At 39.4% G+C, this 26,337-nt stretch overlaps 1 protein-coding gene and 1 pseudogene across 2 annotated transcripts in view; both read left to right on the plus strand.

Moving 5' to 3' along the window:
• Positions 1–110: 110 nt before the first annotated feature.
• The window catches only part of Testin (testin gene), a 35,984-nt gene continuing 9,757 nt past the window's right edge, over positions 111–26,337 (plus strand). Inside the window, exon 1 of one of the 2 annotated variants that reach the window (XM_039095434.2) lies at positions 111–6,215. The gene's annotated coding sequence lies outside the window, so the exon portion shown is untranslated. 2 annotated transcript variants of the gene reach the window in all.
• Positions 15,152–17,431, plus strand: Tmx3-ps1 (thioredoxin-related transmembrane protein 3, pseudogene 1; annotated as a pseudogene).

A 26,337-nucleotide genomic window follows, 5' to 3' on the forward strand; every position in this document is an offset into this window, starting at 1 on the left:
TGAAGAAAACTGTAGGTGAAATGAAAATAGAATTGAAAAACCTCAACAAGCCAATTAGAAAATTCAAGAGAAAGCCTTACAAGCTGAGGAAAAGAAAGAAATATTTCTGAACTGAAGATAAAGTAAAGAAACTGGATCACTCTAGCAGAGACTATGACCTTTTTTAAACACATGGAAGGAGAATACAGGAACTGTGAATCGCGGCGGTGAGAGCAAATCTTTTGTTAGGGAAATAAAAGAAGTGAAATCCAGGTCAAAGACATAGAGCAGATGTCTAGAGAAAGAGACTGAGGAATATAGAAGACAGAGGGACTTTTCATGCTCTCCAGTTTTTAGTGTTTATATTCTGGAAACGACAATTCTGCAAAAAGCAGTTTAAAGCATTCAATTCCATCACAATCCAGATCCCAACAAAACTTTCAGAGCATCGTATAGGTCAGAAGTTCAGTGTCTATTTTTCTTTAAACAAGATCGAGTTGGTTATTGCTGATGCTGAAATTTAGGCTACAAGTTCCCACTTTCACATCCCTCTTGGTCTGTTGTTTTGGATTCAATCCTTTCACTCCATTCTGTTTTCTGGCCAGGCCCAGTATCCCTGAGCTCAGCTGAGCTGTGGGTGAAACCTGAAATGCTGGAGTAGAATATAGTGTCTCAGTGCACTCCAAGACATGTTAAGCAAAACCACTCTTTCTAATATGAAAACAAGAGTTGGGCTAAAATTCAACACAAAGTCGCCTGAAAACTGTTTCTTCTTGAGCCATTCAATAAATATAATGTCAGAACTTTATGTCTGGTTTGCTACCTCCCCTGACAAGACCACCCTGCTAATGGTGATTAGCAGTGTCTGTGGAAGCCCACAGCCTCACCCTAAGGGCAGCATGGACTAAGATCAGTACATGCCTAGAGTTCCAGGGCCTGGAATCCCAGCCTACTCATGAACACCGGGAAGCACAAGAAGAGGATTAGGGGCTGGGGCTTCCCCCAGAAACTAGGGATTTAGTGTCTGACGACTATGTAATAAAGACATCCTGGGACTTCAAAGACCTCTGAAAACCTAGGTCTGTGGAGCTCGCCCGAGGAGCAGTCCACATCACAGGTGAGACCACTAAGCCCATGAAGGGAGATTAAAAATTCGCGCCAGAGGAAGACACTGGAAAGACCCCTAGGCAGATTCCCTCCAGAATGGCATGTCTCCGACATCCACAGCCCTGATGGATTGGAGCAAGGGTAAGAGTTAAAGGAGGTTAAAAGATAATTGAACCCCTCGGGGACCCAGTTCTGTGTCGGGACCCAGTGAGAAAAAGTCTGGGCGCGTCCACGGAGACATTCTGGGTATCTCGTCAGTACTATGTCCTTCAGTTCCTGTGCCAAATGGTATCATTGCATATATTATCAATAAACATGCTCTGGTCTCATCTAGCATGTCCAGAGGGGAATTACCTGTGCTATCGCCCTGGTGTGGCCTTAACTCGAGTGTTGAGAACTTGGTCGTGAGAGTAGCCTGTTCTTACGCCTCATAGACACTGGTGTTTTGGGTTTCCAATGCCTTGCCCATGTGACTCTGCTTTGTATTTTAGAATCGGGTGGTAGTTTGGAGAAACAGCTTCAAACGTGGGACAGAAAAGTGTGGGACTATTAGATGCAGTCCTTTCCGGGTTCTGTAGAAGGACATCTGAGTCAAAGTTCATTCCAGAATAGAAGCTCCAGGACACAGACCATTTCCTGCCACGTGTTATGCAGGAAGAGCGCACCAAACAGGCCAAATCTTTGGACACTCTTTTTCGGAACTTAGGATCAGACATTAAACTAGAAAAATGTTTGTGTGGGTGACCTCACTGGTATTTGTTTTATCTTAAGCTAACTATATCCTAAATTATTAGTTGAAGCTTTAATCTTCTGAGCCACAATTAGGCCTCTATTTGATGGCCTAATTTCACTGTGCTCTCACACTGAACACAGACGGAAGGAAAAAGAGCAAAATAAAGACAACAAGCTCCAGCGTGTGGTTTGATACTGCAGGAACAGTTTTCTGAATGCTGAAAGAGACAAAGTTGATTAGCTATTTAGGGAAACAGGAAGGGCTTAAGGCTGTGTCTGTAGAACACAGGTATTTAATCTGAAAAAGCCCCTTTTGAAGAGAGTGTGTGAATCCTCAACTGAAATATCTTTCTAGTTGGTGAGTATTGTTTCTTACTTTGAGTGTATTCTGGAAAATTATTTAATTGTAGACAAGCTTTATCTATCTATATCTATCTGTCTATCTCCCTATCTACTTATTTTGGTGTCTGAAAGACTCTCCATTTAATTTGTCTGAAGCTGGTAGACTTGTCTTATAGGTTTAGTTACAATTTGCTGTTGGGTGTTCAAAAGCATGTAAGTGGCTACAGATTAACTCCTTGATTTAGTTTTAAAGTCAACTGGGACTCCTAATGGGCTGCCCTTCATGAATCAAGAAGACCCATCTGGATCCTTAGTTTTATTTTCCAACAGCTCTATCATCTCAATGGTGGGTCAGGTCCTACCTGTTGTTGGTGTAGGTCCCTAAACTTTAAAGTTTCACACCAAGAATGACAGCTTTAAAAGCATTGGCTGTAAATTCTGCTATATCTAGAGAAATATTGATGAAAAAAAACACTCAGCCATTTTTACATAAATCTTGTTTTGGGTAAGGTTATTTATCCAAATAGTTAAAACCTAACAAATTTATCAAAATCACAAGTAATTGTCTCAATAAGACACTGGTTATTGATCTGTGGATCATGACCCCTTTGGGGGTCAAAAACTTTGTTCACAGGGGTCGTCCATACATCAAATATTTTGTATGCCATATATTTACATTATAATTCATGAGAATAGCAAAATTACAGTTATGGGTTAGAAACAAAAATAATTTTATAGCTATGTGTCACACTCAACATAAGGAAGTATATACCTTAAAGCATCAGGTCATAGGACTAGGAAGGTTGAGAATCACTGCAATAAGATGTTTGTTTTGTTTTTGTAAGCCCATTTTTGTAAATGTTACTATGATAGAATGCATCCCGGGATCTGTACTCCAATGTGCTCTCACCTTAACTATGAATCAAAGAGAAAGCACAGGACTAAAGTATAGTTATTCACAAGGCAACACTAGATTATTTTAATTTAAAACTTCTTGCTTTAAGAAAAGCATGCTAGGACAAAAAATCCACACAGGGTTAGCTAGAACCTTCTTGTTTCCAGCCCTAACTGGCTAGCACTCTGCCTTTACTTATCTAACGCATCTAGACCCATCTCTCTGCTTCTCTTTAGAAGGTATACCTGCTCCCCTCTCCATGCTGTCATAACAGCTCACACCAAAACTCATGGGATTGGGTGGGATTCAGCATCAGTGAGTGCGGATGTGCCAGTGGGCTGGAGATCAAGGCCAGTTGCCTACACGGCCAATTGCAAGTAGGCAGACATTGTGACACAGAGCTATATATAGACTTGGGATTTAATGCTTGGGTTCTTGTGCAGCTTAGATAGATGACAGCAACCCAGTGGCCCCTGAAGACCTGAGTTGTGGAGTTCATTTGCAATGTAGGGTGCCATCTTGTATCAGCCCCTCAGCCCTACAAGGGCTGTTTAAATTGACACTGGAGGGGTACCCTGGGCATGTACCTCATGTAATTAGAAGTTCTGGTATAGAAAACCAGGGATTATGGGTAGGGCATTTCAGAAGGTAACAACACCTCTCAGAGGATTAGGGTTATACAGGGTCACTTTAAGTACAATTCTGGGCCCAGGAACAAAAAGTAATTGCTGTTTTCTTTCTACACCTACTTCAACACCAACAGGGACAATCCTTTGTGCACATAACCACAAGGTCAATCTTCTGGACTTATCTGGTCTGGGCAAACTTGGCAAGTGGCATGCTCCTAGTTAGTAATTATCTGGACTGCTTAATGAAGGTCTTGCAAAATGTGAGCCTAGAAACTTGGAAGTGGTCTGCTATTGTGCCTCTCCTGTACTGCTGGCACTGAAGTCTAGTGTCTTGGGTATAAGATCCTTTCTTCTTGAGACAATGAGTTAATTGTTTAAGTCACATTCCCAGGTGTAGACAAGAAGACTGGTAGCCATTGTCCTTTCCAGACTGTCTAGATGAGTTGTTCCAGAAAGGCTTCTGAATGAAAGAGTCAGACATAGCCCATCTCTAGCTGATACCGACCAAGGAAAGGATGTCTCATGGCCCTTATACCTAGGGAAATCTTTGCACTTAGGTTATATTCTGCACTAGTGACGTTTTCTTCATGTACCAATGATATAAAACCTGGGGCAACTTGTCTTAGGTCTTCAGTTTTCACTTTAAAGTTCTTTACCACAAGGCACACCCACTCTGGGATGAGATAAGTTCACAATGTACACAGTCCAGTTCCTGAGGCCTGGCCAGTTGCTTTTCATTTTAATGAATAAAAAAAAATTCCTCTCTGTGTCTGATTTAAGCCTTTTCCTTGGCATTTTCATAAACACCTATAATAATAGTTAAAATAATTTTATTTAACCATGATGCCCTGATTTCTAGACTAGAAAAATGGTATGTTTATTGAAGCACCAATGTAATTAAGTGTCTCATTTCTTCCCTTCTCTAGTTTTTGAAGCAGGACTCCTATCTTATTGCTGGCTACTGTTTGTATGGGAGTGGCCTCAACTGCTCATGAACTTGATCTCAGTTTAGATTTTGAATAGCATGAATGGAAGACAAAATACAGTAAGACATACAGAACGGTTGGTAACATAAAACTTCTAGATGAACCCCAGAGAGAATGGACCTTGCTTTTTGGAGCTCTCTTAGTTAGGCTTCTATTGCTGTGATAAATATAACTACCAAAAGAAACTTGGGAGGAAAAAATTTGTTTGAGCTTATGGTTGTAGTTCATCTTGAAGATAAGTCATGGTGGGAAGCCATGGCAGGAACTGAAGTAAAGCTGCTTTCTGGCTTGTTCCTTCTGCCTTGTTCAGTTGGTCTTCTTATATACCTCAGGACCACTTTGCTCAGAGAACATACTGCCCACAATGAGCTAAGCCCTTCCACAACCTAGTCAATCACTAATTAAGAAAATTCCCCAATGGTTTACCTATGGATCAATCTTATGTGGGCATTTTCTCAAATGAGATCCCCTCTTCTCAAATGACTCCAGCTTGTACCAAGTAGACAAAAACAAACAACGTAAACCCAACCAACACAAGAGCATATGGTTCGAGTGGAGATTCTGGAAGCAAGCTCTTCCCAAGGTTTAACCTGGTGACATTCATTATGAGCACTCCGGCAAGCATCCCTCTTGTTGCTGAGGATGGATAGTGGTTTTGGAAGCATAGTCATCCTTGGACAAGGTCTCTCTTCACTTGTGGCAGCAGATCCACTGAGTGAACTTGGGTGGGTCATACAGTAAAAAGAAAGACCACAGAGAGTATGTATCTTAGGATGAAGAAAAAACGAGGAGAATGGTGTGGGAAAAATATGAAAATTATTAGACTGCACAACTGGGAATACCTTAAGGGGACACACAACTTCACCATGAGAATGAATGCCTTTGGCGACTTTGTGAGTATGGCATGTGTGACTTGAAGGTGATGCTTCGCTTCAGTTCCTTATAATTAGTTCTTGCTTCTCAATGATTTTTTAAAACTTCTTTCCAGACAAATTTAGAATTCAGGGAAGAGATGACTGGCTTTCAAATCCAGGGACTCAAGAGGTTGAAAGCATTCAGTAAGTATCTTTTGCATGATATCCCTCAGACTGTAGATTGGAAAGAACAAGGCTATGTGACTCCTGTAAAGGACCAGGTATGACAGTGGGGCTTTCCTGAGTTCCACCACCCACAAGGAATTCAAGAAGGAAATGTCACACTTGCTCTCACTGTCTATGCAGCAGGATGCAGCTCGCTGCTTTCTAAGGAATTTTAGTCTATAAATTCTCAACTCTCTGTGCTATTAGTTTTGTAGATAACAGCTTTTTCTTTCTTCTTTAGGGTCACTGTGGCTGTAGTTGGGCTTTTAGTACAACTTGTTCCTTAGGAAGACAAATGTTCAGGGAAATAGGTGAGCTGGTCCCTCTGAGTGAGCAAAACCTAGTGGACTGCTCCCTGCATCGTGACAACCAAGGGTGTAATGGTGGCTTCATGCAGTATGCATTCCAGTATGTGAAGAACAATGAAGGCCTGGCTACTGAGGAGTCCTATCCATTTGAAGAACAGGTGTGTACAATACAGAACTCCTATATCCTAGCTCAGGTTATAGAAAGCAGAACAATTACAGAGATGATTGCGTTAAACTCACTTTCTCTCTCTCTCTCTTACTTTTATTCTTTAAACTTTTTACAGTCCAGTCTTTATCTCCCTCCCAGTCCTCCCTCTGACTGTACCACATGTCATACCCCCTCCCCCAACCCCATCTCCAAGAGGATGTTCCCACCCCCACAACCCCTCACCCCCATCCCACCAGACCTCCTCACTCCCTGAGGCCTCAAGTCTCTCGAGGGTTAGGTGCATCTTCTTTCACGGAGTCAAGACCTGGCAGTCCTCTTCTGTATATGTATTGGGGACCTCATATCCACTGGTGTATGCTGCCTGGTTGGTGGCTCAGTGTCTGAGCAATCTCAGGGGTCCAGGTTAGTTGAGACTGCAAGACTTCCTAGAAGGTTGTCCTCCTCCTCAGCTTCTTCCAGCTTTTCCCTTCACATTTTTAATTAAATTGTTTTATTGAGAATTTCAAGGCATGTATGCTTATAACTAAATTTGATAACTATATATCAAATTTATGCACATTTTCCCTTTCAATTCCTCCTCTATCCTTTCCAACAACTTTTTATGTTCCTTTAAAACAACTCAATAAATTTACTTAGTGCTACTGCTACATACATGGTATAAATTTATTGAAATACAAAAAACTTCTATTTCTCTCTCTCTCTCTGTCTCGTGTGTGTGTGTGTGTGTGTGTGTGTGTGTGTGTGTGTGTGTGTGTGTGTGTGAAAGAGAGAGAGAGAGAGAGAGAGAGAGAGAGAGAGATCTGAAGGAGTTGAGAATGACTTCATCAGAAAAGAAGTAATTGATGACACTTAGTGCTCTTTTTGTCCTGGTCCTACATTTTGTGAGAAGATTGTAGTAGTACAGAGGGCTTACCCCAGGACCCTCTGAATACTAAGTCAGCATCTGATGGAGTCCTTTGTATATAGATTTATAACATTTGAAAGTAACAGAGCCTTTTCTTTTTCTTGCCCATTTGCATCTTTATCTCCTTGTACTTTCTTATTGTTTAGGCTTCAAGAAAGAGCGGGTATGTGAAAAGATTAACTACATTGAAAATCTTTTAATCAAACTAAGTTTTAAAAGTGAGAGATTATCCAAATTAATAAAACTACATATAGATAAGGAGATATAATAAACACTGGGTAAATAGAGAATCATAGAGATATATTAAAATTTTTATATTCCACTGATTCAGAAAATGTAAAAGAAATTGTGTTTCTAGATTCATATGACCCATCAATATTAAACTAGGATGAAGGAAGGAATTTAAAAATTCCAATAACAGATAAAGAGGTGGTATTTTAAAGTCCCCTAACTAAAGAGCCCAGTGTCAGACAGATTTAGTGCAGAATTCTATCAGTTCTTATAAACAGAACTAATTCAAATACTCCTTAAATCACTCCATAAAATGCAAAGGAACATTTTCAAATTATTTTATGACGTCAATATTACTCTGATACTAAAAGCAGACAAAGAGCTCCCCCCCCAAAAAAAAAACCCAGATTATTGGCTAATGTCGCTGATCAGCATAGACTCAAGAATTCTCAATAAAATCTTGGCAAACTGAGTTCTGTAGGACATCCAAATGATTATCTACCACTACCAAATCAACTGTCTTCCAGAAATGCAAAATGGATTTAGCATATCTAAATCAACAAATGTAATCTTCTTAAATAGGATCAAAGACAGAAGACATGTGATCATTTCATTAGATACAGAAAATACCTTGGACAAAACCCAACATTGCATTATATATGGTAATAAAGATCCTGGAGAATCTGGGAAGGCAGGAATCATAAGTCTTTATAACAAAAGCAACATACAATGAGCCCATAGTCAACTTCATGAGTGAAGAAACACTCATAGCACTTCCACTAAAATCAGGATTCACACTTCACTGGTGGAACCTCTGTAAATCATCAATGCTGTCATGTACTAGTCTGTCTGGTTATCATATGAATATGGTTTCCATGGATCTATTGTCTCTGTAAACATCAAGAATATGAATATGAATATGAATATTCCATGCAGGATAGATTTCTCCATGAACATTTTTATGGACGGAAGACCTATGACTTGTCTCTGAAGACTTGTAATTTCTAGTTTCAGATATCCCAGTGCTTTTTCACTTCTTGGGACCTTTTCTAAAAGCACAGGCTCAAGCATGCTCACCCTGAAGAGGCAGGTTTGATTGCAATTCACAATCAATATTTATTGAACTGTAAGCAATTGAATTTGCCTGAGAGAGAAGGACTGCTGACTCAGAGAATGTCAGCCAATCAGGAATTGCTGCTGGGAAGAGATGCTTGCTTGGAACCAATGGGGCACAGACGGAGGGTATAAAGGGCACCCCCAAAGGAGCTTGCAGCAGCATTCTCACATGCTCCCGGATTCCGTGCCTTTGATTCTGCACCACATCTTCAACCCCTAAGGACAAGTAGGATCATGTAGTGGGCAGTCCAGGGCACAGGCAGCACCAACCATGTGAACTTATAGGGGAAAAAAAAACCTTCCACAGAACAAAATAGAATCTGAAATAAAAGCATTTGCATGATCTGATGTCACCTAAGGTCATAGATCTTTGCCTCCACCTTGGTGGTAGACATGAAATCCTATTCTCTCTAATGGAGTAGCCATCTTTATTCCCAACATCAGCCAGAGGTTCACTGTGTGCAGATCTTGCAGTTCAACTGCAATCGCAATACTCTTTGAAATTGAGACCAGATCATTGTAGTTTAATCTTACAACCAGAGTTGTTCATAGCTTTTATAACCCTGGGAGTGGGAATCGAAAAAGTGACTCAAATGCTTTGGGAACTTGCAATTTCTTTATATCTAAATAATCTAGAGGTCCCCAGGGAACCAGCTGTCATGAGTCTCCACACATGCTAGGATGGTCTTTGCAGTGATGCATCTGCCTTTGAGTGACCCATGCTCCTGTAACTAACCCCTCCGTCTGAGTCTCTATGACTCATGAGTTAACCATCCAGACTTGAGAGTGTAAGACCCCTCACATACAACAGACATTTCTTCATCCTCCTCGGGACAAGTCACACATCATGCTGCAAACCTCAGACGTGAAAGCTGAATTTTATAAACTCTCCACCTCATCATCTCATCTAATCTCCATTATTTGCATTACACATAGTATAACTAGGTCACCAGAACTAGGAGACCATGATTTCTAATGCCATGGAATCTCATGCTTCAAGGCCTGTCAGTAAGTAACAATATCAGCATTTGGCAAAGTTAACTATCCACAGAAAAAAGAAAGAAAAGAGATAGGTGAGCTGCCATTATAGGGAAAATCATTAGTTCATGATTCTCATTAAAATACAGCAGGAGAACTTTATTAAGGAACATGGTTATTGATATAGGTCATGTGTATGTATAAATTCACACACACACACACACACACACACACACACACACACACACACACACCCCATTAGTCATTAAGATACAAAAGTCAAACATAATACTGATGACTTCAATACCCAACTTTTACCAACAGATATGTCATCTAGACAAAAGACTAATCATAGAAATAGTTGACCCTAAATACATCATAGACTAAATGAACTTAATAGATGTTTAAATAAAATAGGTGAACCGATTGTTCAATCCAAACAATTCAGAATACATGTTCTACTTAGGAGCCAATGAAAGCTTCTCTAAAATGAATCACATAAGGGGACACAAAGCAAGTCACATAAGGGGACACAAAGCAAATATCAACAAACTCAGAAAAATTGAGATCGCTCCATTTATTTTGTCAGATCACAATGGAATAAAATTTGAAATAAATAACAAAAGAAACTGCAGAAAATATGTACAGCAAGGGAGCCAGAACAACAGACCTTTGGATAGTATAAGTCAGTGAGGAAATTAACAAGGAAAATATCCATTGAATTAAATAATAATGGAAATACAATGCATGTAAACCTCCAAATGCAATGAAAATAGTCATGTCAGAAAGCTATTAAATATGTTAATGATGTATTTCAAAGGCTTAGAAAAGTAAGAACAAACTGAACAAGAACCAATAGACATGAAAAAATAATCAAAACCAAAGCAGAAATCAACGATAAGTTTCAAAGTAAGAAGAAATTAATTTGGAGAAAGATGAAAAGCACTTACAAGCCCTTCATCACTGCACACATTTGGGAGATGTCCAAGAGTCCTTGCTCTGCACATGGGTGTCTGCCACTGATGCTGTACTCTGCCTTATGCTCCTTCACTGTCTGTCAAAGAAGCAACCACCAGTCTGTTGAGATGCCAAATCTTCTAAGTTCAGACTCCATTTTAGAGAACCAAACCTAAGTTTGAACTCCGGCAAACTAACAGGCTGGTACCTAACATAAGTTTAGGTTGTCCGCCAACAAAACATGAGCCTAGCTCCAGTCTTTAGGCTAATCTCCAAAAAGACCAGGGTTTCCAGGTTACACCCTCAACAAGACCAGTATCTCCAGGTTATTCCCCCAACAAACCTGCACCCCAAGTTACAAGCTCACCCCCTGCTTAACAACCACCAATGCAGAGGAGAACAGAAAGTAAGTTTATGATATGACTCCCAGCACCAGCCAACTATGTTAAAGGCCATGGTAGCTTTCCAATTAGATACTTGCATGTGTACTCCCTGCTTGCTGCTTACTATAAAGCCTTGCCCAGATTCAGAGCTCCCCCACCACAATGTAATGGCAGTGCATTTTGGAGGGGGGTGAGCTAGCTCAAATAGAATAAAGACCCTGCTGTGAGTTGCATCAGATCAGCTCCTGTCCGTTTTTTTGGAGGATCACTAACATTTCCCTGGCACAACACTATCATTTTCTCCAAAGATAAATGTGGGTCTCAAACTCAAGTTTCGAGAGCATTGCATGACTGAATATGGTATGAGGAATTTGTTAACTTTAAAACTTTTCTGGATGTGAAATGACCAAAACCAATTTCAAAGTCAAGCACATATTGAAACCAGGTTATTTCTGTCACCCTCACCAATGGCTAACAATCCAACGTCACTATCTTCTTGGGCACCCTTGCCTATGCCAAACCATGCTACTTCACTTTTATCAGTTCTAAACCCAACATGGTCAGTGTTCAGGGCACCTACAAGGAAAATAAATACTACCAAAATACCTCCTCTCAGATTGGGGATGATGTCTGTCATGGCTCCTGTTTTTACTAAGACAAGATATGGCACTGCCAACTGTGGGCTTGACCCTCCCACAAAAGAGGAAGAGGAGGAGGAAGAAGAGGAAGAAAAGGACAAATCTCCACAAGCACAATCCTCTGTTATCAACGTGTGAGCACAAGTCTTCAGTCTTCTGGCCCAAAATCAACTGACAGACTCATGAAATGCAGAAATCTTGAAGAGTTGATAATTCTGGCTTGGCAAAATTATCAGTCAACTATTCTGCATAAGGTGTCCCTTTTGGGCAGTATTAGTCTGCAGATGAAACAGGCAGTTTCTGCCCAGTGGCTGCCTAGTCACAAAGTATTGCCTCACCTGGAGGTAGAGATGTTCAATTTCTTCATTAAATCCACCAAAGGGGAACTGTTAGGATATGTCTCAACAAAAGATAAATAACTTTAAATCTCATATTTTGTGAATTTCTGATGTTTTTGAAAAACATCTATCTATATAAAGTAATCTGGACTGTTGTTTTTATATCTTAAATATTATCTTGAAAGTACTCTCACAAACTCAGAGCCATAAATTTGTTATTTGGCCCATAACTCACATGTGTAATCAACTCAGAAGTTTATAATGGCATCAATAGAAGGACTGGTTCTAAACTTTGTACTTTTAAACTTTTTTGACAAATAAATTCTATATCAAAGCAAATATATGATTGTGGCTTAGTTACCAAATGGGATTATGACTGTACAACTCAATCTAGCTAATTCCTCCCTGTTAAATTACAACCATTTCTATATTTTTCATAAAAACAACTTTAGAATAACCACTTTCAGCCTCCCAAAAGTCCAGGGAATTGGGGCGATGACTCTTCTACAACTTCTTCAAGCTGTACATGGGCATTGAGGTATCCTTGGGGGTAGGGGGTAGGAAGAATGAAGAAAATGTTGTAGCCAGATGTGTCCTGCCTGGACCCAGCTGAAAGTCCTTGAGACCAGGAATCCAAGTAGGCACACTCTGCAAAATACAACTCTCAAGACAAAAGTTTAGAATCGAGATATCTTTTTGTTTGATTCTCTTGAATCTAGTTTTTCAGGTTGTCTCTCTCTCTCTCTCTCTCTCTCTCTCTCTCTCTCTCTCTCTCTCTCTCTCAAGTCTGATCGGTATGACTCTGTGAGGTTTCCAGAGCCTAATCACACTTTTTAAAAACACAAAAACAAAACCTTTTCCCCAGAATACTGTGATCCTTAGTCTGTAATGAGAAAAGTTTGGATCTTGCACTCTCTCCCAGAGTAATAATATAATCATAAAACTCAAAGTCACACCCATTGTGAATATTAAACAATTTTTTAAAAGGAAGCAAGCTAAACAATAGTGTATGAGCCTGATAGGCTTTTGTACTCTGTCATATCAGGAAATTAACCCAAAATTCCCGTGGAGCCCACGTTAAGAGAATCTGAGCTTCCTGTTGTGGTAAATATCAAAAATAACCACAAACCCTCACTAGCTGGCATCAACAAGCCATATGGCCTTTAGCAGGGTAATTCATAAAACAAACTAAACACCTTCTATCAATTCCAATACCAATAATCAACTTATTAAGCCAGGACTTTAGCCCAAAATATATTGATCTGTTAAGCTCTCTACCTGGAGCCACAGATTTTTATTTAACCTTAATAACTTGTAAATATCACAATTCTCTACTTGGAGTCAGTGACTAATTCTCCCTAAGTTCTGAACCGTGGGTGAAAATTCCTACATGATTCAGGTACTCTCTGTACTCTCTTCTTAAAAACAAACTTAAATCACCTTTTAATAATACCTGTCATTAACAAGTAGCTTGTCTAACTAGGATTTCAACCCAAACTTTCCGTGGAGCCCACGTTAGAAGGAATATGAATATCTTGAAAGATTTTCTTTAAAAAGCAGCTTTTATCTCTAACTCTCTGAGCTGTAACTACTTATCACACAACAGGGCACCTACAGCCTGCCAGCCTGGTCTGTTTCTGTTTCTTTGTTTAAATTCCCATGTTTGAGATATCACGTGAATCAACACAGCACTGTCCTCCTCTTACTTACAAATTAAAACTTTCTCTCAACTCTTAGGATTACTAGTGAATTCTTGCCTAGCATGTTGGCTCACCATCTGTCGTAAAATTATGAAAAATTGAATACTGTCTTTTACCCTCACTAGATCCAGCACCACAGTGCCCCAAGATATCTGGTAGATATCTTGCCAGAAACACACGTCCCAATTCTGTGGCGGCCCAGCGTCTCTAGCTACTACACACTCTCTTAAACTTAAATCGCTACATGAAAGAACACACAACACAATAACCTCTGATCCAATTGATAAGATATAATTGCCCACCTAGACACATAAAGCCCTATACACATCCATCCCTTAAGAATATTCATAACAACCTGTAAATGTACAGAGAGAAATCTTAATGTCAGGCTCCATATTCTCTCTGCGGATTTCGTATGATTAATTCTTGACTGCAGTCTCAATTCAGAAAAATCTGATGGTAGATAATAGTATTTGGGGACTAGTTTCCATAATAGAGATAGAGTAAGACTAGATAAAAACCAGCAACAGATGTACAGAGGCCAAAACCTCTAGATTGTGGTTAGAGATGCAAACACATACTCATAAACACAGAATGAGTAACTCACCACAATAAATTCATCTTACTCTTGCACACGGTGGGCCCCAAACTTTTGAAAACAAAAATCATCCCTATGTTGTTTGACTCTGTTTTCTACCTTATCATGTTATAAGCCTATCTTGGGAGCTGAAACAACACTCATGGATAGCAAAGGATTTAGGTCTAGTGTTTAGGTTTAATGGAGGGTTTTGTCTCTGTTTTTTTTTTAACAGTTTTCTGTGGAGTCTGTATGCCTCTACATGTGTCAGGGAGCCCCAACACCAACAAACCAGACAAATTAGCCCAGGGATAGCATGAGCACTTCCTTGGTGTACTTTGCAAAGGAGATGTCTGAGTTTATCATAACCCACAAGCAGGTTGCATCCTGTGATGGATGCTCTGTGAGCCCATGGACTCTTTGGGTTTTATATCTCCCCACAATCGTCCTGTGAAGACCCGAGTCCACAGAATTGATGATGCTGGTACACAGTGAAGCCCTTCTTTCTACTCTCTGACCCCAAGGGCCTTAAAGGACGCAATACAATCATTACTGCATCCCTCAGATTTTCTAGCCTCTGTGAAGCTAATCATTGTAGACACAGGCAAAGCATTACACAAAACCACAGATCAACAGCTACACACAAACAGAAACTAGCGTGAGCACAAACTGATAGGTAAAGACCCACGCAATCCAATTATGACCAGAGTATATTTCAAGACTTGATTTTCAATTAAGAAGTTAGTGTTTTAATTAATTAAAGGGGATTATGGAAAGCGCGAACTTAATGAGGGTGTTTGCATCTCGGCTCCTTTAAAGGGACTTTTGCAGCATGGAAAATGAAATGCCCAATCGAGAAACCAAAATTGTGAGCTGGTTCAAGAGGATGCTGGTCACAGGCCAGTACCTGGGGGCAAAGGAAAAACACTGTGACTCTTTAGAAATAATATTCCTGAGATCATCCTCTCACCCCTTTCTGGGCAGGTGGAAGCCTGGAACCAGCATTTCTGCCTCTATATTCCCATTGCTCATCTCTGGATCTAAACCAAGCTTCAAGACAAGGGCTTTCAAGAGGAAGAGCTGGGCAGTCATTCCTCTGACTCTGTGCTGCCACTATTTTACTTAGCCAGATGCCCTGTAAAAGATTTGTAAATCTACATGAGTCATTTAGAGACAACTGACCAGATGGCGTTTGGATTGTTGCTTTCATGCTCCCTGGTGCAGCCATTGTAAGAACTGGAACAGATTTGGAATGAAGTTGAGCTTGAAATGAAAAGCGTTGGTTCTCTAGTTAACATTGGAAAGGTGGATGCTACTCTTCATTCTAGCATTACTCCACAGTTTAGAGTTCAAGGTTATCCAACAAGTATGCTATTAGGAAGGGGACTTGGCATATAATTACAGGGGACTACTACTAACTAAATATGATATAAGTGAGCTTGCTTACAGATTGTCTGGGGCTCTGATTTGGCCACTTCCAAGTCATCAACTGTTTGACCATGTACAGAAGAGGCACTGTATATTTTTTGTTTATACTGGTGGAGAATCACCCTTGAAAGAGAAATACACGGATACTGCTTCAGAATTAATTGTATGTACATACTCTTCTTCTGCCTCCGAAGGTGTAGTCCCCTAGGTGTGTGACATTGAAAGAGACGCCTGCTGTGCTTATTTTCAAAGAAGACACTAATTTTGTTTATGATGCTATGAAGATGGTGATATGTCTATGTGGATCAGCAGGGAGAGGTTTCAGAACCACCTTACTGTGAATGGCTTCCTTTTGTATAAGCTTGAAGACAAGAGAAAGCTTAGAGCCATTACAGTTATTGATGCTAAAAACACATCACTTGAGAATACCAGGTTAAAGTCAACTATTCAGGGAGTCATTAGAGCGTTCAGAGACCTCTCCCAGTGAGATTTTCGGCTTGGCCATATGGATGTAAATAACTATTTATACACCTTGCCAAAGGATGAATCAACAGTCCTAACTAGAGTTGTACTGAATACTTTACTGAAATACTTAAAGTTGAAGTATTCAGTACAACTCTAGTATCTAACAGTACTTTCTGTTAGATAGACATATGAAGGATACCAGAAATATGATCCAGTTTACTAGCAGCACTTTGGATGATACAGTACCACCCAAAGATGGTGTTAGCATTTTACAAAGATTGAAAAGAACAGTATTTGATGTCAAATCTACAGTTGTGTTTGCATTCTACAGCTCTCCATATACGGGCTATTTTCTCTTCTGCTGGCCCCTGGGTCTTACCAGTATCATGGGCTACAGAATCTACACAGGTGACAGGCTACATAGCGAGCAATAGGTGTCCAAAAGTGAAATGGAAAACCAGGAACAGATAGAAGAGAGCATAGAGCAGGAGTCAAGCAGAGGAGGATTACTAGAGCCTACTCTGCAAGAGCCCAAGGATGTATTAGTCTAGAAGAGGAACTTCACAGATAAAAAAAAATTGATAGGATTTCAAGGTACTGAAGAATGTTTATTGAATTTAGAGATTTATTCATGATCTATTTAAAGAAGAGAACACATCCTTTGTATTTTGCTAATAACACCTACATTAATTAAAATAATTTTCCCATAAGTGGGAAGATGTTTGGAGCAACACAATGAAGAGTTTTTCCAAAAATAAAATGGATTACCTTACAGGTGTCCATTCTGTGCACAGTCCTCTGTGTGCATGTTCTCTGACAAAGTCAAGAAATTTGGACAAAATGTTAACCTAACCATTGAGGTGGAAGATGTGTATTTTGCAGAGAAAAAAATAGTACTTTCACCTACTATATCAATTCTCCTATATTTTGGGTAAAATTAATATAAACAAATTAGGTCTTTAAAATTTAGACATCTTAAGAGGAAATAGTAACTTTTTCTGTGTATCAGGTTTAAGATTCTGAGTTTTTAAATGAAGAGGTTTTTATACAACATAGTAATTTTATTTTATTAGTAGTTTTTAACAGAAAAAGATATATTAAGACTTATACTCAATTGCATTATTGTGAGGTTGGCATATGGTCTCATGAAGAGGGAGAAGAATATTGTAAATGACCTTTAAAGAATGACGAGGTTATGCGGGGGATGCTGGCTCCAGCCTCTGTCCTGTGCTGTCCAGCAGAGCACACTGTAGAGATTCTCTTAATACACCTGGCTTTTGTGCCAAGGTGGTTCTCTGTACTCTGCAACACGTTTCTTTATGAACAAGTGTTTTGATTATCTGTTGTGAAACAACTTTATGCCAAACCTATTATTCTATTTGCACTTTTTAAAATTTGTTTAGTGGGAAAACAAAATGTGTAAGTGGGTTGTACATGACTAGTTTTATTATTTTTTTTTGTATTAAACTTTTACCTTTCACTTATCTCTTCTTCAGGATACTTTTATTTGCATGTCATGTTGCTCCCATAACAAAATTTAAAATTCATTTGCTCACATGTTTTTCCCTTTAGTGTGTTATCATCATTCTGAATACTGTTTGCTTCTCAGGAGAAGATACATCAGAATCAAGGCAGCTCTTGTCATAATCTAGAAAAATCTTGATCCTCTAATTCAGTTTTAAGTCCCAGGATTAAATACCAAAAACAGAATCCTTCAAGAAGTTGCAGTTCCGCCTTTCTTTCATGCGTAAAGTTCTGATTTCTGAAATACAAAACCATAGCTCATTAATGCTTAAGCAACATTTAAGTGTGGAGTGAGGAGGAGGCCTGGTGGGTGGGGAGGGACATCCTCTTGGAGACAGGGGAGGAGGAATGGAATGAGGAGCTGTCACAGGGCAGACAGGGAAGGGGATAATGACTGGACTGTAAAAAACAAAGATTAAAGATACGTTAAAAGAAAAGTATTTCAGAGAACGTACACGTTTAGTCCAGCATCCTCAGCAGCTCTGTCCTGAAATCCCTCTTCACTGTGCACATCAATATTCCTGTAGCTTCTATCACTTGAAGCTCATTGGAGATTTTTTAGATATATAGGTTTTGTTTCCTTCTTCACTCAAAGAACTTCTGGCAAGGGGTTTAGAAATACTGTAACAGATGCCAAATGAGGAAAAGGAATGTGAATGTCTCTTAAAGAGATGAAGCAATCGTGTCTGGTGTTTCTCTTTAGTCAATTTTATTGCCTATGGTGTTCCTAACGTTTTGACTTGGCAGCTTTTGATTTTAAGGTAATAATATCTTCATCCGTGTTTTATGATGATCAGAAAATCACTGCTATTCTTATGTACAAATTGTTAAGCCAGCATGAGATGTTAAGACTTAAGTAGCAGAACTGAATTTGCCATTTTATTTTTACAAATATGTATATTTTGATGAATGTGTCTGAGTCCTAAGAATGAGACAAAATAATAATAATTTTGTAGATTGGACTAAGCTATAAACGTGCTTGAAGCTCTGTGCTTCTACTAACGTATTGAACTGTGCTGCTTTGTCTTGTGGCACCAATTGGAAACCTTGACTTTTCTAAAGTAAGGTAATTAAAAGCACTGAAAGAAGAAATGCTTTCTGTCTACTGAAATGTATTATACAGCTCAATGAGGGATTCACAAGTCAGAAAGGCATCCACATACCTTTTTCCTGTGTGTCTGGGCTCAATGCATCCTTATACCTTTCCCCATTGCTTGTCAGCTGCTGTGGGGTCTTGGTCAGCTTGGGTGAATCTTGAATGAAGGTAGCTGTATACATCACATGAACACCCACTCTACAGGATCGCTCTATATCAATGGTCTTCTTCAGAAAAACTATTCGTGCTGTGAGTAGAAATTGTGGCTACCATTAATGAACAGAATGTCCCCTAATGAAGTAGGAATGACTATCTCAGGGGAGATGACATTGCAACACTTCTACAGCTGTGAATCAAATGGCTGATCTGTGATCTGGAGCCTTTTGTCAACAACACACTCGTATTTACCACCAAATAGCACTAAGCAAGGGAATCACAGTGTGTTTGTTTCTTGACAGAAAATAAGAGAGTTAAACAAGACTACAAGTAAAGAAAACTAAATAATATAAGAAACAGAAAGCAAAGGCCTTTGAATATAAGTCACACCTGGAAGAATAAACTAATGGACATTCACCAGGGAGTTTCCAATCGATCAATTGTTATGAAAACATAGAAGAAGTTATGTGTTTTATATTCATATACAAATATAAAATATGAAAAAGGAGATTTCCAGGCTCTTCATTGTCCCACAGTAAAGACTTTGGAGGTCCTTTATTGATGACAAACCAAACTCCTAAAGTACTTTTATGATTTTCTTGTCCAATGATAAACTTGCAGGCCTTTGGGGAATTGAAAAAGATGTAAGAAAGGACTTTGTAAATGTGACTCCATCCACTCAGGAATTAAGGCCAACCATTAACAAATAAGACCTCAGAAAACTAAACTGATTCTGTATAGCAAAGGCAGTGATCAGTCAAGTGAAAGGAAGCCCACAGCATCAGAGAGAAGCCTTGCCAGTCAAACACCTGAAAGAGGATTAATGTTTAGAATACACAAAGAACTCAAAAAACAAAGCATCAGGAAGACAAACAGCCCCACTGGAAATTGAGGCCAGAGTTCTCAAAATATGAAATTCAAACTGGCTAAGAATGCCCTTTAAAATGCCATTCAACGTCCTTCTTTAGCAATCAGAGATATGCAAATGAAAACTCCAAGATTTCATCTTTCCCCAGTCTGAATGGATAATAAGGTAGGGAGAAGAGCTGACACTGAATGCTGGTGAGGATGCAGAGGAAGAGGAAGCCCCACTCATTCTTGGTGGGAGTGCAAGCTGGTACAGCCACAATGAAAATCAGTGCGGAGAAGTCTCAAAAAGGTAAAAGTACATAGATCTACCATATCAACCAGATATACCAGTCCTTGGCTTATACCCAAAGGATTCAAAAATCCTACTCCACATTCTCACTCTCTTTGCCATGCTCACTACCACTCTATTCGCAATACCTAGGAAACAGAAACAACTAAATGCCCTTCAACTGATAAAATGGATAAGTGCAAATGTGTTACATATACACATTTGAATTCTCTTTTCATATATATATATAATCTCTCCAATAAATAAAAGAAAAAAATCAAATCATGAAATTTGCAGTTACCTGAAGGGAAATACTATTACAAGAAGAATGAGATATTGGCACCTGTTTCTCTTCTCTTTGTGGATTTAACTCTGAATCTTTGGATGTAAGTATATAATGGAGAGTGCCAGAAAGTAAAAATGAACCATCAGGACAATGAAAGAAGACGATATAGGCTACTTTCATTTTCCTTGGCTGACTCCCAAAGCATGAAAGAGAGACACACTTTGGACACATGACAAACACTAAATAAGAAGTCATGAATTTGAAAGAGAGTCAGGACACAGGAGGATCAGGGTGGGCAGAAGAGTGGATAAGAAATGAAAGTATCAAAAACATGAGTATAAAAATGATTTGGGAAATTGGCGGAAAACAGAAAATAGGCATGGGGTTGACACATGAGAAATTGTGAGTTTTCCATAAAGAAAGAATGCACTTATGTTAGATAAATAACTATGCAGTTGTTTTGAGATTTTAAGTGAACATGAGTCAGAGCAAGTCCATGCTCCTCCTCGTCATTCTGATTCCAAAATGTTTCCACGCCTCTGTACTCTTTGTACCCCAGGGAGGAAGGCTAGAAAGACCACATGACTGACAGGATCCCATGTATGGTTCTTGAAGGACATCACAGGAATCAGAACCACAGTCAAACTTTCTGCAAGATAAAAAAGAAACACTGACACCCCAGTTAGCACGCAGTTCCTGTGTTGTTAACATGGGGCCATTCACTGTTTAGAAAGCAGCATGGGCTTTCTGCTGAAACCTCTACCCAGATGAAAGTTGTATTTTCAGTTGTTACCTCCTCCTCCTCTTCCTCTTCCTCCTCCTTTTCTTCCTCCTCTTCTTCTTTCTCTTCTTCCTCCTCTTTCTTCACCCCCCTCCTTCTCTTCTCCCTCCTTCTCCTCTTCCTTTTATCCTCTTCCCCGCCTTCCACCTCCTCTTCTACCTTCTCCTCTTCCTTCTCTTCCTCCTCCTCTTCCTCTTCTTCCTCCTCCTCCTCTTTTCTTCCACCTCCTCTTCTTTCTCTTTCACCTCCTCTTCCACCTCCTCCTCCACTTCCTTCTCCTCTTCCTCCTTTCCTCTTCCCTCTCTTCCACCCCCTCTTCTAACTCCTCCTCTTCCTCCTCTTCTTCCTCCTACTTCTCCTTTTCCTCCTTCTTCTATATTCTCCAACACATTTCTAATGTGCAGACTCCATGGCATCGTACAACACTCTGTGCTGTAATTTTAAATGAATTGTCGCTACTGAATGAACATACTTATAAAAATTGAAATAAGTCTTGTTGAGAAGGATTTAGTTGTGTCCTTCAGGATCTTGGTGCAGACAAGCCAGGTGATCAGAGCTTACCTGTCCCCCCCCTTGGGGGGGGCTGTTGAAGGAAGATTTTAATCAAGTATGAAAGGCGATAAGATAGCTGTAGTTCCTGCTGAACTGGTTTGTCAGGCTCAAATGGCATGATACAAGGAAGCGGAAGGTCAGAATTTACACTTAGAGGTCTGAATTGAGATACTCTGACCACTATCAATTTTGTAAAGTAGTTTCAGTGACATACAGACAGGTAATGGGTTACTCCCTGACTTAAGCTTCTTTTACTGTTTTTTGTGGCACGTATAAGTTTCTTGGTATATCTTTCGATTTTGTGTACATTGGTTAGTATGGGGGAGACAGGTACCAAATCTATCTTCTCAAGACACAGAGGAAGAAAAGCAAATGTTACAAAGCAATAAACAGATGAGGAAAACATGCTGTTGCCATGGAATAGAACACTAATAACCTTACCCATCGGGTAAATAGCGGCACATGCTTTGGAGCCCACTTGATCACTTAATGCTTCTATGTTTTTATGATGTTATAAGAGCAATTACATTTCAACATGGCTGTGGTAGGAGACAAACGCTTAACCCCTAGAAAGAGGTGAATGTTCAAGCAAACCAAGTATGACATGGTGGATGGCAGGCTTGAGAGAATAAAGTGGGGGATTGCTGTGAAATGAGGACATTAATTAATTCCCTTGAGACATACGATGGTGTTTACACATCAGTGTGACTGTCCCTACTGCCACTGAACTGAGTAATTCTGTGAATTATATGAGAACTTTTATCTTAAAAATATTATGCCACATGAAGAGAGTGATAGTTCAGATTGCTGCTTCTAGATGGGGATTAGTTTAACTTCAAGCAGAGGTTAGCACATAAATGCAAATGCACCTTGATTCCCCGGTTGTCAAGCAAGTCAAAATGTGCTTAAAAACCTCATGAAATCACACGATGAACTAATTAAACAATCTCTCTTATGATTATGTAGTTATATAATTAATTATATTATAATTATATTAATTATATTAATATAGTTATCTAATTATATTTATAATAGTAGGAAAATGACAAACTATTAGATTTGACTTGTAGAAGCTAAAATTTGCATGCATTCTTTTATCTATTACCATTTTTTTCTGTCTAAAACATATTCAGTTCTCTTTGTCTTAAATTCTGATATTAAGGCTCATGAAGATAAGTTTTCTAGAATTAAATTTCAAAATGAAATTTTTTTAGATGTATTTGTTTGATGTAAGTACACACTGTCTCTGTCTTCAGACACACCAGAAGAGGGCATCAGATCTCATTACAGATGGTTGTGATCCACCATGAGGTTGCTGGGAATTGAACTCAGAACCTCTGGAAGACCAGTCATTGCTATTAGCTGCTGAGCCACCTCTCCAGTCCCAGAGTGAATATTGGGAAAAGGAAAAAAGAAAAAAATAAAATGCAGAGAAAGAAATGGAAACCATTTTTCAAACGTCTTTCACTTTTCTCCATTTACCCATGACTGTTTGCAAATGATTCATATTTCATGACTTAATTGATAAAGAGAGGGAGGAGAAATTATTCCTGAGTGAGGGGACAGGAAAGGGACATTCCGAGTGCCAAGCAGCATCAGGGGGTCTGGTACCCTATCTGTTCCTTTTCCATCTGGGATGACCTTCTCCTTGTCATTCCTGATTGGAGATGGTCTTCTGTTACGACTCTTATGACATCTGTGCCCTACCCGATGCTGAAGTCGATGATCTGAAGCATCTGTGCACACACAGGATCCAAGCTGAGCTTTGCACTAGAGTGTAATGACTCAGCCACTCCAGGATATTTTAATCAAAACTACTTTCTCTAAAGTAAAAGTGGCGCTGGGCTAAAATTAAACACAGAATTATCTGGAAACATTTTTTTTTCTTGATAAACCCTCCAAACACAATGTCAGGACTCAAGGTCTCAAGGATGAATAGTCACATTGCCCGTCAGTAACAGCCTACAAATTGCCCCACTCTATGACAAGATGGGATCAGTTGTGACTACATTCCTGGAATGTCAAGGTCTACAGGGCCAGTTTACTCTCTGACACATCCAGTCCCAATAGGACGGGACTCAGGGGTGGGGTTCCCCAGGCAAAGACTCAGATGTTAAGGTCTAAGGGAGATACAGCTGAAACAGATCTGTAGAACCCAAGATTCTCTGAAACTCAAGTCTGAGGAGATCATCTGAGGAGCAGCAGACATCCCAGGTGAGCCCACTAGGCCAGTGAAGGTAGATGGGGAACTTACAGTTGAGGACAGACCTGGACAGATTCTCTTGAGAAAACAGGCAGTTCTTTCACATCTCTTCAACCTTTGTAGCCCCAGTGTAGGGGAACAGGAGAGGTTAGGAAAAGAAACGGTTAAAGGATAAACAGGTCCCCCAAGGTCTCAACTCTGTACTAGTTCCCAGTGAGAAAATCTGGACCTGATCAAAGGAAAATTCAGGGCATCCCCTGTTCACAAGAACTGTGTCTTTTACTCCTTGTGTCAGTTGCCCTTGCCACACCCCTGGCCCGGCCCTTCCTGGAGTGTTCTGAGTGTGCTCTTGAGAGTGAGTGTCTTGTGCCTGTGCCTCACTTACACTGGTGTTTCTGGCTTCTGGATTCTTGGCCAGGTGAACTTTTTCCATATTTAAAAAGCGAGTGTAAAGTTTCCAGTGCTGTCCCAAGCATAGGACAGAAGAACTAGTGAATGTTGGTTGCCCTTCCTCATGGAGGCTATACCAGGAAGTTTTAATTCCAGGGAAGCTCAAAGACACAGTGTATCTCCCGATCTACGTTAGTCTGGAAGGATGTATTATGTGTGCCCAAACTCCTGGACTCCCCTTTCTGTGTACTTTGGGTCAAATGTCATGCTAGAAACAATTGTAAGGAAGGTTTTTGCCTGGTGGGCACAGGTACTTAACTGAACTTAAGCACAGAGTCCCTTTTGAAAAGAGAATGTGAATCCTCAACTGACTAATTGTTTCAGTAGACAATTATTTAGGTGACCTCAGTACTTCTGGTTCAAATATTAAGCTAAATACAACCTAAGTACTTACTTCAAACTTTAAAATTCTGAACCACAAGTGACATCAATCTATTCTGGTTACGAAAGTTCACAGCACTCACACAATGAACAAAGACCAAGGAAACAAAAAAAATTAAGATAGTAAGATCAATGAAGAGTATGATGATGCACAGGCAAGTTGTTGACCAACGGGAGAGGCAAAGCTGATTTCTGTTTAAAGAGGTAGATGGTGCTTAAGGATGATTTCTGCCTGGTGAACACAGGTACTTATCTGAACTTAAGCATAGAGTCCCTTTTGAAAAGAGAATGTGAACCCTCAACTGACTTATTGTTTCAGTAGATGGTTCCTATTTCTCATTTTGAGTGTCTTCTAGAAAAGAATATTTAATCGTAGATAAGGAGTATTAATTTTTTTGGTGTTCGAATTGGCCAAAGCTAGCAGAAATATCTTATATCCCTGGTTATACTTTGCTCTTGGATGTTTAGAAATGTAGGCATTCACAGATTAATGTGATATATATAATATATTAATGTAATATATGTAATGAGAAAAAACTCAATGATTTTAAATAAATCCTGATTTTGCTAAGAGTGTTTACTCAGATAGTTAAAGCCTAACAAAATTGGCAAAATCACAAGTAATTATGTTGATTACATATACAGTTTTATTTCTAAGTCAAATTTTTGTAAATGTTAACAAAGTGATATTTTAAGAGAATTCCATTTATTTAATTAAAAGCTTTGTATCGGTGCATGGAACTTTGACCTTAGGAAATTTAATAACCTTTAATCATCAATTCTCTGTCATCCCTGAGTCTCATCTGCCACTTGGACTCAGTGACACCTGCCACATTTACTCAGACCTTTTCCAACCTGCCTTTAAGCTTTCTTGGTATTCCTCTCATAGCAGATAGTTCTAAGCAAAAATTCTTTTATTGTACAAAATCCATTCTTTTCTAAAACATGATCTTTTTTTCCTTTTCACTCTGCTCTTTCAAGGAAATACAACCTCGTTTTTATGTCCTTATCACCACAACTCTTTCACCCACTTACTGTTACTTTTCTCTCTCTCTAAAGAGATTCCTTATTCCCCCATTTTTAAAAATTAATATAATTATACAATTTCTTTTCCTCCCTTTTCTTCTCCTATGTCCTTTCCCTCCAAATGTTCCCCTTACTTTCTCTCGAATTCATAGACCCTTCCTGTTTATTATTATGCTTACATACATTGCATAAGTATGTAAGTATAACCTGCTCAGCCCATTTCATGTTGCTCGTATATATGTGGTTTCAAAACTGTGCCTAGAACTGTGAGATCGACTGGCTCTTGTGACCTCCACTGCAGTGGCGGCTCTGGCATCCAGGATCTCAAACACGACAACTCACTGAGGCAGAGAACTGGATTTTTCAGACACATTCCAAAGTAAAGAAAATAGGAACTAATGCATGTTGTCTTTCTCTGATTATCTACTGATAATGTTCCAGCAAGATTTCTGAAGGGAAATGAGCTGATATACCTCTAGGCCAAGACAATGATATCTCGTGACCCCCAACTCTTGGCATTGTGTTTCTCTCTACTTGGGATTATATTTTGTACAGTGATATTTTGTTCATGTGACCTCAGTACCAATGGCACCAATCCTATGCCTTTGTTTTAAATTTCTGAACTGCAGGATGCATCCACAGCCTGTGATGAGCTAAGCCAGTTACTATTCACTTTAGTGGATAAACAGAATTCCTCTGTGCATCTGCTTTAAGACAAGCAGATCTTTAACTTTTTCCACACTACATTCTCTAGAGCAGTTTAAATCATTTTATTGAACCATTAGGGTATTAATTTCTAGGTA

The sequence above is a fragment of the Rattus norvegicus genome, chromosome 17 (assembly GCF_036323735.1).
Source record: "Rattus norvegicus strain BN/NHsdMcwi chromosome 17, GRCr8, whole genome shotgun sequence".
Taxonomy (NCBI): domain Eukaryota; kingdom Metazoa; phylum Chordata; class Mammalia; order Rodentia; family Muridae; genus Rattus; species Rattus norvegicus.